Source organism: Anarrhichthys ocellatus, unplaced genomic scaffold, assembly GCF_004355925.1.
Source record: "Anarrhichthys ocellatus isolate YVR2014 unplaced genomic scaffold, GSC_Weel_1.0 scaffold219, whole genome shotgun sequence".
Taxonomy (NCBI): Eukaryota; Metazoa; Chordata; class Actinopteri; order Perciformes; family Anarhichadidae; genus Anarrhichthys; species Anarrhichthys ocellatus.
The window spans coordinates 151182-160765 of record NW_022280249.1 but is presented as its reverse complement, the minus strand read 5'-3'; the positions used below and the strand labels follow the sequence as shown (position 1 = coordinate 160765).

Below are 9584 nucleotides of genomic sequence, written 5' to 3'. Positions count from 1 at the left end.
CTGGAGGATCTGGGTCTGTCCACGGTGGACCGGTCTCTGCTGGAGGAGGTTCTGGTGAACCTGCATGATTTCATCTGGTTTCACCAAAATCCGACCCGGGGGCACAGGTGACGAGAATTAAGAATTTCCACAGGTGTTGCATGAGTCTGTAGCAGCAGGCGAAACTAATGAAGGTTCAGCAGGTGTCAGACTATGAAGGGACGGATCAGAGCCTCTAGAATTATCTTCCATCCTCACTGCAAAGACAACTGGCCCGACAACTGCTGACTAGTTCCTTCATATGAACTGCAGCCCTCTGACAGCTGCTATGAAGCAGGAGACATCAACCTGCTTCATCCTACGGTCCCACAACTGACTGACATTATTAACTACAATGTACTATACCTTAAATCTATTCTAGATTTTTGACTTTTATATTCCTAAGGCCTTTATGACACATCTCTGATTCACAAAATGACACTAAATGTCCGTCATGGTTTATTTCTGCAGGTGAATTTGGAACATTTTGAGGTTTAAAACCACTAAGTGTGTGTGTGGAAAATCAATGACTAATGATGTGGGCATGAAATAATAAGTGATGGTAACACCAGGTTGTTCTTTAGTTGATAGGAGGGGGTGAGTCATGAGAGAAACAAAGCTCTGCTAAATAATAGATGCAGGATGTCTGATTGAATAATCAATGGCAATAATGAATGTTCCCCTCCCCCCCCATGTTATTCACCCACTGAGTGTCAAAGTGTTTCACCAATAGAGCATTTTTTTACAACTTATACAAATGATATGACATGATGAAGAGCTAGCAGTTGAGTGTGAAAAGCTTTGCAGTAAATACCAGAAATGTTTGAGTATTTGTACTATATGAATTATTTAGATTATTAATGAATTATCTCAATAATTCATTGTGGATTACTGTCGACTATTATTAGTTGGCATGATATTGAATTGATCTTTTCCATTATAATAAGCAGTATATTTAGTTTAAAAACACAAATAATATGAGAAGTTTATTAGAGAACTGTTGATAATGTGACATTTCTTGACATACTGGAGGTTACATGTTTCCATAAATGTTAAGGAACAAGTGGATGAGTTTCACATATCGTGTTGGCTACCAAGGTTAGCAAACCACGTTAGCAAAACTACAAGTAGGCTAACCTAACTTTAATGTCACGGGAACATCCTGCTTCTCTGAATGTCATTTATTATTTTTAATATTATTTTTAGCTAGTTTACTCGGGGTCCGACACAGAAATCACATTATATACATTCAAACATCACATTACATACCAAAATCCCCATCCTCACATTACCTTACCTTAAAATGATGCCATATAATAGAATGCGGTGAGGTAGACAATTGTTAAACCTTTAGTATAAACGTTATATTTGGAACATAGCTAAGTTAGCTAGCTAGCAGGTAAGATAACATTACATTTGGAACATAGCTAAGTTAGCTTGGCCTGCTAGCCAGCTAGCTAACAGCTGTGTTGGGGACCTCCATTGTGCGAGACGAGAGATTTAGCTCACTGAGCGGTTTCTCGCAAAAAACAAATGATACTACGACAAATCTATGACCAACTCAGACTTTCTTAATGTGCAAAATTATGCTTTTTATCATATTTGTAATTCGTTGCACAATTCAAACGGGATCAAATAATTATTTGTCTTTTGTCAATTATATTTAGAATACCCGATGTCACAAATCACACTTTGCCTCCAGGAGCTTCACAATGTTTACAGCATGCGACACTCTCTGTCCTAACCATCTCCTCGGATAAAGACAAACTCTTTGAGGTGCAATAGACGTCATGATTACAGAATAAAGTAAATCCATATCGAGGGCCAAAGCGCAAAACCTCCTATCTGCAGAATTTTCTGATTGCCGGATTTCATTTTGGATGATGAGAACAAGGAAGGCTGTTCATATTCAGTCTGTTTTAAAATAATCCCGCCCTTTGTTGAAACTTAATTTAGACCATCGTTTTGTAGAACCTCTTCCAACTTGCACCAAATGCAAAAGATCCTATCTGCAAAATGATCGAGGCATTTTTCAGATAGGAGGTTTTGCTCTTCGGCCATCGATATGACAAAAATGACCTGTAGAATGTGAGCGTATATGAAGAAGATGAAGCAGCTTCACGTTGCTGCGTGATGTGCAGGTGCTGAGCAGTGTTGCGTTGCATTGCGTTGGAAAACTTGGTTTCACATCTCTGTGGGCGAGAAAGAGACGGTGGATTTTTCACAATAAAATGCTTTGAAGACGATTGGAATGACTGGATGTGCTATCTAGGTGACAAAAAGTGACCTCAGAGTGAAGCTGAGGACAAGCAGTGCAGCACTCAACAGCCTGTATTTAGTTTGACGGGTTTTTTTCTGTATTTTTCATTACTGATGAGGAAAATAATCACTGAGGGACGTTTTCCTACAAAGTCCTTTTATTCAGTCAACCCACACTGTTCTGTATTCTCACAGGCGGAGAGCCTCTAAGAGGTTTTATCAGTGAAAAACAGCTGTAGAGCAGGCGTTCTATCGTGGGGATTCAGGGAGCGGCAAACACCTGAATTTAACAAATACATGGAGCCAATGTTTTGATATACAGGGCTGCAACTATTTTTATTATCTATTAATCAACCAATTATTTTTGTGGATTAATCATTTTGTTTACAAAATGTCCAAAAACGCCATCACAATTTCTATTGTGACGTGTTTTGAAAGAGCAACCGTACGAAACTGTAACAAAATTATAATGTAAAACCAGTGAGTTTTTGAATTTTTTTGCTTAAAAATTGCCTCTATAGCATCAACAAATTGTGCAATTAGCAGGCTAGCTAGCTGACTAGTGTAAAGCTGGCTAGTTAGCTTGCCACCATACTTTAATGCTACACTGGTTACAAAAAAATGAGCCGAACAGCCAGCTGGCGCTAACGTTCTCTCTGCCTCACTCCCCGCCACTCTGGAGAAGAACAAGCTAACTGGCTAACTACCTAACTAGTGAACAGCAGGCTAAACCTTGCCAATTCCTCCATGCTTTAATGCTACACTGGTTACAAAAAATGAGCGGAATGGTATGCTGGTGGTCAGTGGCAGCGCCAAGTCCCTCCTCCTCACTCCCTGTTGCTTCCGGAGAAGGACAAGCTAACTAGCTACTTAGCTAACTAGCCAATCATCTCGGAGAGCTGCGACACACACTCTACTGCCCCACTGACGTGTGTTATAACTATTGCAACTGACACTAATTTTATTCAATTTCTATGATTAGCCCACCTTGTTGAAACGATATTTAGGACTATTGTGCTGTATCTTACACACAGCTTCAAAGAGAACTACATTTGCTTCGATGCTTCCTGTATGTTCGTCAGTTTCTGGTGTTTCTGGTCCATAATTTGTGGCTGTAAACTGGATTTGACCACCGGTCTTCTAACAAACTAGGAATGTAGAAATAGAAACGTAGCAGAGGACACTGGTGGCTTTTCCAAAAACCGCCTTATTGAAATATGTCTGCTCTTTAAGAGACACAAACCAGAGAAAGAGAGATAAAGATGTTTTCTATTGACAGCTTTATTTTATGCTGCGACTGCTTCGAGCCGTTGACTTCAACTCGGATGCATCAATCATGAGCTCAGCGCTGAAGGTTGAAAGTCATCTCGGAGGCTGAGGGAGTGGTGAGTATCGGGCCTTTGAGGCTTTAGCGAGGCAGCTCTCTGAACAGATGGCGCTCACATTTCTTTCATGATTCAAACTGAAATGAGTTTGTTCCTAAAAACAGCTCCTGTCTGTGTTTACATGGGATCGTCGTGGCGTCCCCGCTGGCCTCTAATCGTCATGTTTGACTCAGCTCGCCTTATGAAACAACAACCCACAGCCATGGAAACCCTGACAGGCAACAAGCAGAAACAGGAAGTGTGGGTTGAATCCAAATACACATGTTTTATCTGTTTTGTTTGTTTTCCTGTTGTGATTTTTTTAGTCATGATTCAGAAACAGGTACAAAAATGAAAAAAAGTAACTTTAACCCTCTGAACTCAAAACAGTTTCAGGATGTTTTTATGCTCCCGTCACATTTTCTCTCTGAGGTCTCGTTTTTCACTTCAAAATAAAAGTCCTGCTCCTCTATGGAAACAGAACCATCACGACTAGAAGTAGAGAGAACTAGAACATGTCTTTACTGCAGAACAACACATTATGATGACATCAATCATTAAAAAGAAAAAAGTTGAATTTCTTTGATAATTTATTTTATAAAAGAAAACAGTGGAATCTATAAATCAAACATGTTTACAAGTGTCCACAAGTGTTACCAATGTTGGAAAAATATAATGGAGGCTCCACGTGTTTTATATATTCATCCTCTCTCCTCTCCTCTCCCCTCTCCTCTCTCCTCCTCTCCCCTCTCCTCCTCTCTCCTCCCCTCTCCTCTCCTCTCTCCTCTCCTCTCTCTTCTCCTCTTCTCTCCCCTCTCCTCTCTTCTCTCCTCTCCTCTTCTCTCCTCTCTTCTCCTCTTCTCCTCTCTTCTCTCCCCTCTTCTCCTCTTCTCCTCTCCTCTCTCCTCCTCTCTCCTCTCCTCTCTCCTCCCCTCTCCTCTTCTCTCCCCTCTCCTCTCCTCTCTCCTCCTCTCTTCTCCTCTCTCCTCTCCTCCCCTCTCTTCTCCTCTCCTCTCTTCTCCTCTTCTCCTCTCCTCTCTTCTCTCCTCTCTCCCTTTTTTTCGGTTGCGTTTTCTGATGGAAGTCTCGTCACACATGATGTGTTCACGGACCGTTGGCAAGATGACTCTAACGTTTATGACAGTTTTTAAAGCTTCTAGCTGTGATGAATGGTGTAGTTTTGGTGATCGTTTAAAGGAAACATGCTTTCCCATCCCTGTTGAGTTGCATTGTGGGAATTGTAGGATTCAAAGTTTTGAAGCTTGATCCCCACTAAGTAGTAAAAGTCAGGATTTTGACCATTCTTGTTTTAATTTAACTTTAACAAGTCCCCTAACCTTATGGAAGTGCAATACCCAATTGCTTGAGTAGCCCTTTAATCCATCACAGTAGAACCATGTATAATGGCTCATCCTCGTCGTTTTTCTGTATTTTTACACATTTTGTACTAAAGCTTAAAGGAAAACATCAGCAGCAAAAATTCAGAGTGAAGAACCACAAAATGTGTTGTATTGCACTATTGATCCTTTGTTGATTTGTTTATTGAGGCAAGTTATGCAGCTTTAGAATCTAATTTAGACACATTTCACTTCAGCTCAGCAGCATTTGTTTGCTTTTCAAGCAGCAGTTGCTTGTTCAAGCTCTTTATTTGGACTTAGCTGATCCAAGACTGTACATTTCTGCTTCTTCAGCCATTCCTGTGTGAGATTTTTGTTTTATTTTGGATAATTTTCATGCTGCTGTGACACGGCTGCCACCACATGTGAGGGTCTTTCCCGTGGAATGCGGTGTTTTGCTTTAAACCAGACGTTAACGGGAGCCGTGCCACAAATATCTCGTTGTGACTCATCTGTTCATTGAGCTTCTTCCCAGAAGTCCTTTAGACTCAGTCAAGTGTTGTTCACACTCGTGTTTATCTGACTGAGCAATGCCTTCTGCCTTGATGTTGATACTTCTGAAAGTGTTGTCGTGAACTCGTTGATGGAGCTTTTTCTGTAACTTCCTGGATGATTGTTCACGTTTTTCTTGTGAACGTGTTGAAAGTTGGCCGACAGCCTCTTGAGCAGTGATTAACATTTCTGTAGTTTGGTGAAGCCTCCGAGCTTTAGGGTTTCAATCGGAGCTATTTTCAGACTGTCAGCTGCAGGAGTTTCCTGTGATCACGGTTTGATGTGCAGACAACCTGAAACACGCTTGAGCCTCCTGGATGTGGGACATGAGACTATATATTTACAATGACAAATATTCTAATGATTAACTAAAGTCAAAATATGTTCCTCTCTGCGGTGCATTGCCTCATTCTGACGCCATCATTTCATCTAAATCTTATAAACTTAGTGCTCATCCAAAACCCAGACAGATCAGCTGTAGCTAACTAGCTACTTTAAGCTAAACAGATACAATTGAAGCTGAAATAACGACATAGTGATGATTTGTAAAAGGTCTGAATTTAGTCTTTGTCAGGTCTATTTGCAAGACGACGAGCAAATCACTTTTAAAATGCTTGTTTTCTGAATGGAGTCCGGATCGATCGGTGCTAAGCTACGCTAACATCGTAGCTGCTCCATCAAGACTCGTCTCCTCTGCTTGTAGTTCTGACTAACTGGTCATAACGGTATATTTCAGAGATGAAATTCATTGATGTTTGGCTAGCTCTAGGTAGCATCTACATCATGTAATAATACTGTTAAGGGTTAAATATGATTTAGAGAATCTCTACACTGACTAATATAGTGACAACATGAAGGACATGTGCATCACAGGACCTGCTTCTCCTTCTCACTTCTTTTCTCATGGCTGTGAAAGCCTTTCAGTCAGATGTCAGATGGTCATTAGCTCTAAACGTGACCCAGGTGTTAGTTTCTTTATGTTCATATTTACTGTTCGTTGGTTTCAGTGGTTTTGGCCTTTCCTCTACCAGCATCCTTCAGCTTCTCGCTCTCTCTCTTCCTTCTTTCTGGTTCTCTCTCTCTCACATATTTATATGGTATGTAGGTCTACACCTGTGGGACACGGCAAAGCAGCCGCCAGCACACGAGTGAGACGTCTCTGACGTCTCTGATGTCTCTGACGTCTCTGACGTCTCTGCTGTGGTTAGAAGTGCATCTTACTGAGCTCACTGTGGTGAATCTGCTTTAGAAAAAACAGTTTTACTTTGAGCTTCCAATACAATTATGTTTTAAGTGATATCTGCCGATGATCTATGTGTCTGTTTAACAGGTTCAGTGCAGTCAGGTCTGCCTGCTGGGTGATTCACCACCATCAACTCAGAATAAAAGAAGGCAGCCTCTGGTTCTGCCGAGTAAAGCGTCCTCTACTCGCTGAAGTTCAGTCAAAGTTTCTCTGATTTGTTGTCACATGACTGTTAGTCTCCGGAGAATCAATCATGGCTTCATAGTTGCGTTGAGGAACTCAGAATTTAATGTTTTTTACAGAATCTGATTAAAGTAAACGGTTTATTTCGGGAGGAATTTTTAATGAGAACATGTAGAATAAAATGTTTTTGATGAAATATCACAATTCTAATCTTCGATTTATCTGCTTTTTTCTGATAGAAGCGTTTGTCAGCCATGATGTGTTCAAGGACCATTAGAATGTTGAAAATCCTGTGTGTTTTTACAGCTTCTGGCTGTGATTAACGGTGTATTTTTGGGGGATTGTTTGAACAAAACATGCTTTTCAATCAATCTATTTTGGGGTTGAAAAGGTTTGTTCACATCAGCATCGTTTGTCTTAATAATAACAAATGAAAAACAATAAAATACACAATTAAAGCAGATAATTATTTTTTTAATCCAAACATATCTGCAGCCACCTTCACCGACCTGCGATAATCCCTTCCTGATGCTCCGAAAGCCTGCAGTCATTCATGCATCCCGTGATCCCACAGGATCCTGAGGAAGCTGCTTCCTCCCCAGAGATGAAGTACGAGCTCTTATCTCCTCCGGAGTGTCGGCTCATTCGATTTCTGTGTTTCTGATGTGAACAATCTGATGTGCCTTCTCCTTCAGCCTCCAGGTGTAGCTGAGCTGAAAGAGACCTTCACGCTGCTCTCTTTTAACCGGGTGTGAGGAATATTTTGTGCTTTCTTCAAATCAAAACAACACCGACTTGTAGAAGCTCATACTATACGGTTATTCAGTCTTCTCTGAGCTTTAGATAATGAGGGATGCAAATGTATTTCCATTTGACATTGTGATGTTTTTCTGTCCTTAAATTCTTCTGTAGATGTTCAGTCTGAATAAAATGAATAATTCACCAAATTTCCTTCTCCGGTGATATTGTTTGTACTCAGTTCTGTTCTTTAACTTGAAACCTTTCATCTTTCCTTCAGAGGCCTCGTCTCATATCTCTAGAGTGTTGACAGAGTTTCTGTGGATCCCAAACAGTCCTTCTTTTATTTACCATCTGCTGCTGGAAACAAACTTCTGTCCAGAGAAGATCAATGAGAGTCTTCGCTCACAGTTCAGACTGTAGAAGAGTGTTTTTAAAGGACATAAGTGGATTCTGTTGTGCTCTGTTACAGACTGAAGGCTCTGGTGTCAACAGGAGGTCGCAGTGTTCAAGCAGCATGTGACTGGTGAGTTGTGTTTACGGTACATTCATGTAGAACCTGTGTGTTATGCTGCCCCCTGCTGTAGGAGGCTCGTAACCACTGCGTATGTTTCATGTTGATAATTCATGATTTATTGAGCAGCCTCATCTCTCTCAGTGACAACACCTTAAATAATGAATGCGTTCAGGAGTTTCAGGAAGTTCATCTCAACAGATTGAAGCCCAGATTTAATAAATATTTGTGACCAAATAAGAAAGCCAGTGCTCTTCACCATTAGCCAGGTGAAAAGATGAAGCACATTAGCACGCATTGCAAGGTATTTAGCATAAAGAATCAAACCAAATAAGATTAATAAACATTTCTGCTCATTGCTATAAGCAAGATCGATGTCAGCATCGACCCAGCTGGTGGAACGTTTTCTGTCCCAGAGTCACAGTTCAAAAAATAGATTATTCCATTCATAAAGCATCTGTTGGACTCGAATGTGTCCACATCGGTGAACTGGCTCTACAGCTGAAATAATCTGCATTCAGGGCTGTGAAGGTTCTATTTTCATTAAAACTGTGCAACATCATTATTTTATTTTTTGCACACGCATCAGACTTTATAAAATCCAGATATGGAAAATGTAGAAATCTGACAGAAGTGAAGAAGCAACAGGTCAAAACAACGGACCTTCATCATGAGAGAAACAAACAGACAAAAAACCACACAAACTACTAAGCTATTATGGTTTAAAAAAAAATACAACAAAAGATAAAATGACAACAAGAAGCACATAAAATAAGCAGAAACACTAACCAACTAGTAACCAAAAATCAAGAATTATATACATATTTTTTTCTTTTCGTCTGTATTGTTTTTCATGTATTTATTTACAGATTGGTTTGTTTTTTCTGCTTTTTTTGTGTTTCTTGTTTTGTTTGTTGTATTTTTACTACAAGAATATAATTAGACATCTTTTATTAAATGTGATGACAATTTCCTTTTACAATTTTCAAGTTTTTTACATTTGTTTTAGGAATACCGTGCTAACGTGTACTTATCTTTATATATCTGTCCAATACGATATCTGTACATAGAGAAATGAAAGGCATGATGTGAATCAGGTCTGTCCATGATTCCAGGCTCTTCTCCCACGTGGACGACCCGTTCCTGGACGACCCTCTGCCCAGAGAGTTCGTCCTCTACCTGCGACCCAGCGGACCTCTACAGAACCAGCTCTCACACTTCTGGCAGCAGAGCCGGGTCACTTGTGGCAAGAACAAAGCCCACAACATCTTCCCCCACATCACCCTCTGCCAGTTCTTCATGGTGAGTTAGAGCCGTTCACCTCTATGATGGTTTACGGTTAAAGGACGTCTGAGCTGCAACCTAACTAAGTAGTT

General features: G+C 40.4%; 1 pseudogene; it reads left to right on the top strand.

Annotated features, from left to right (window-relative positions):
* The first annotated feature begins 20 nt into the window (after window positions 1-20).
* The window catches only part of LOC116400926 (ubiquitin-associated and SH3 domain-containing protein B-like), a 22673-nt pseudogene continuing 13109 nt past the window's right edge, over window positions 21-9584 (top strand).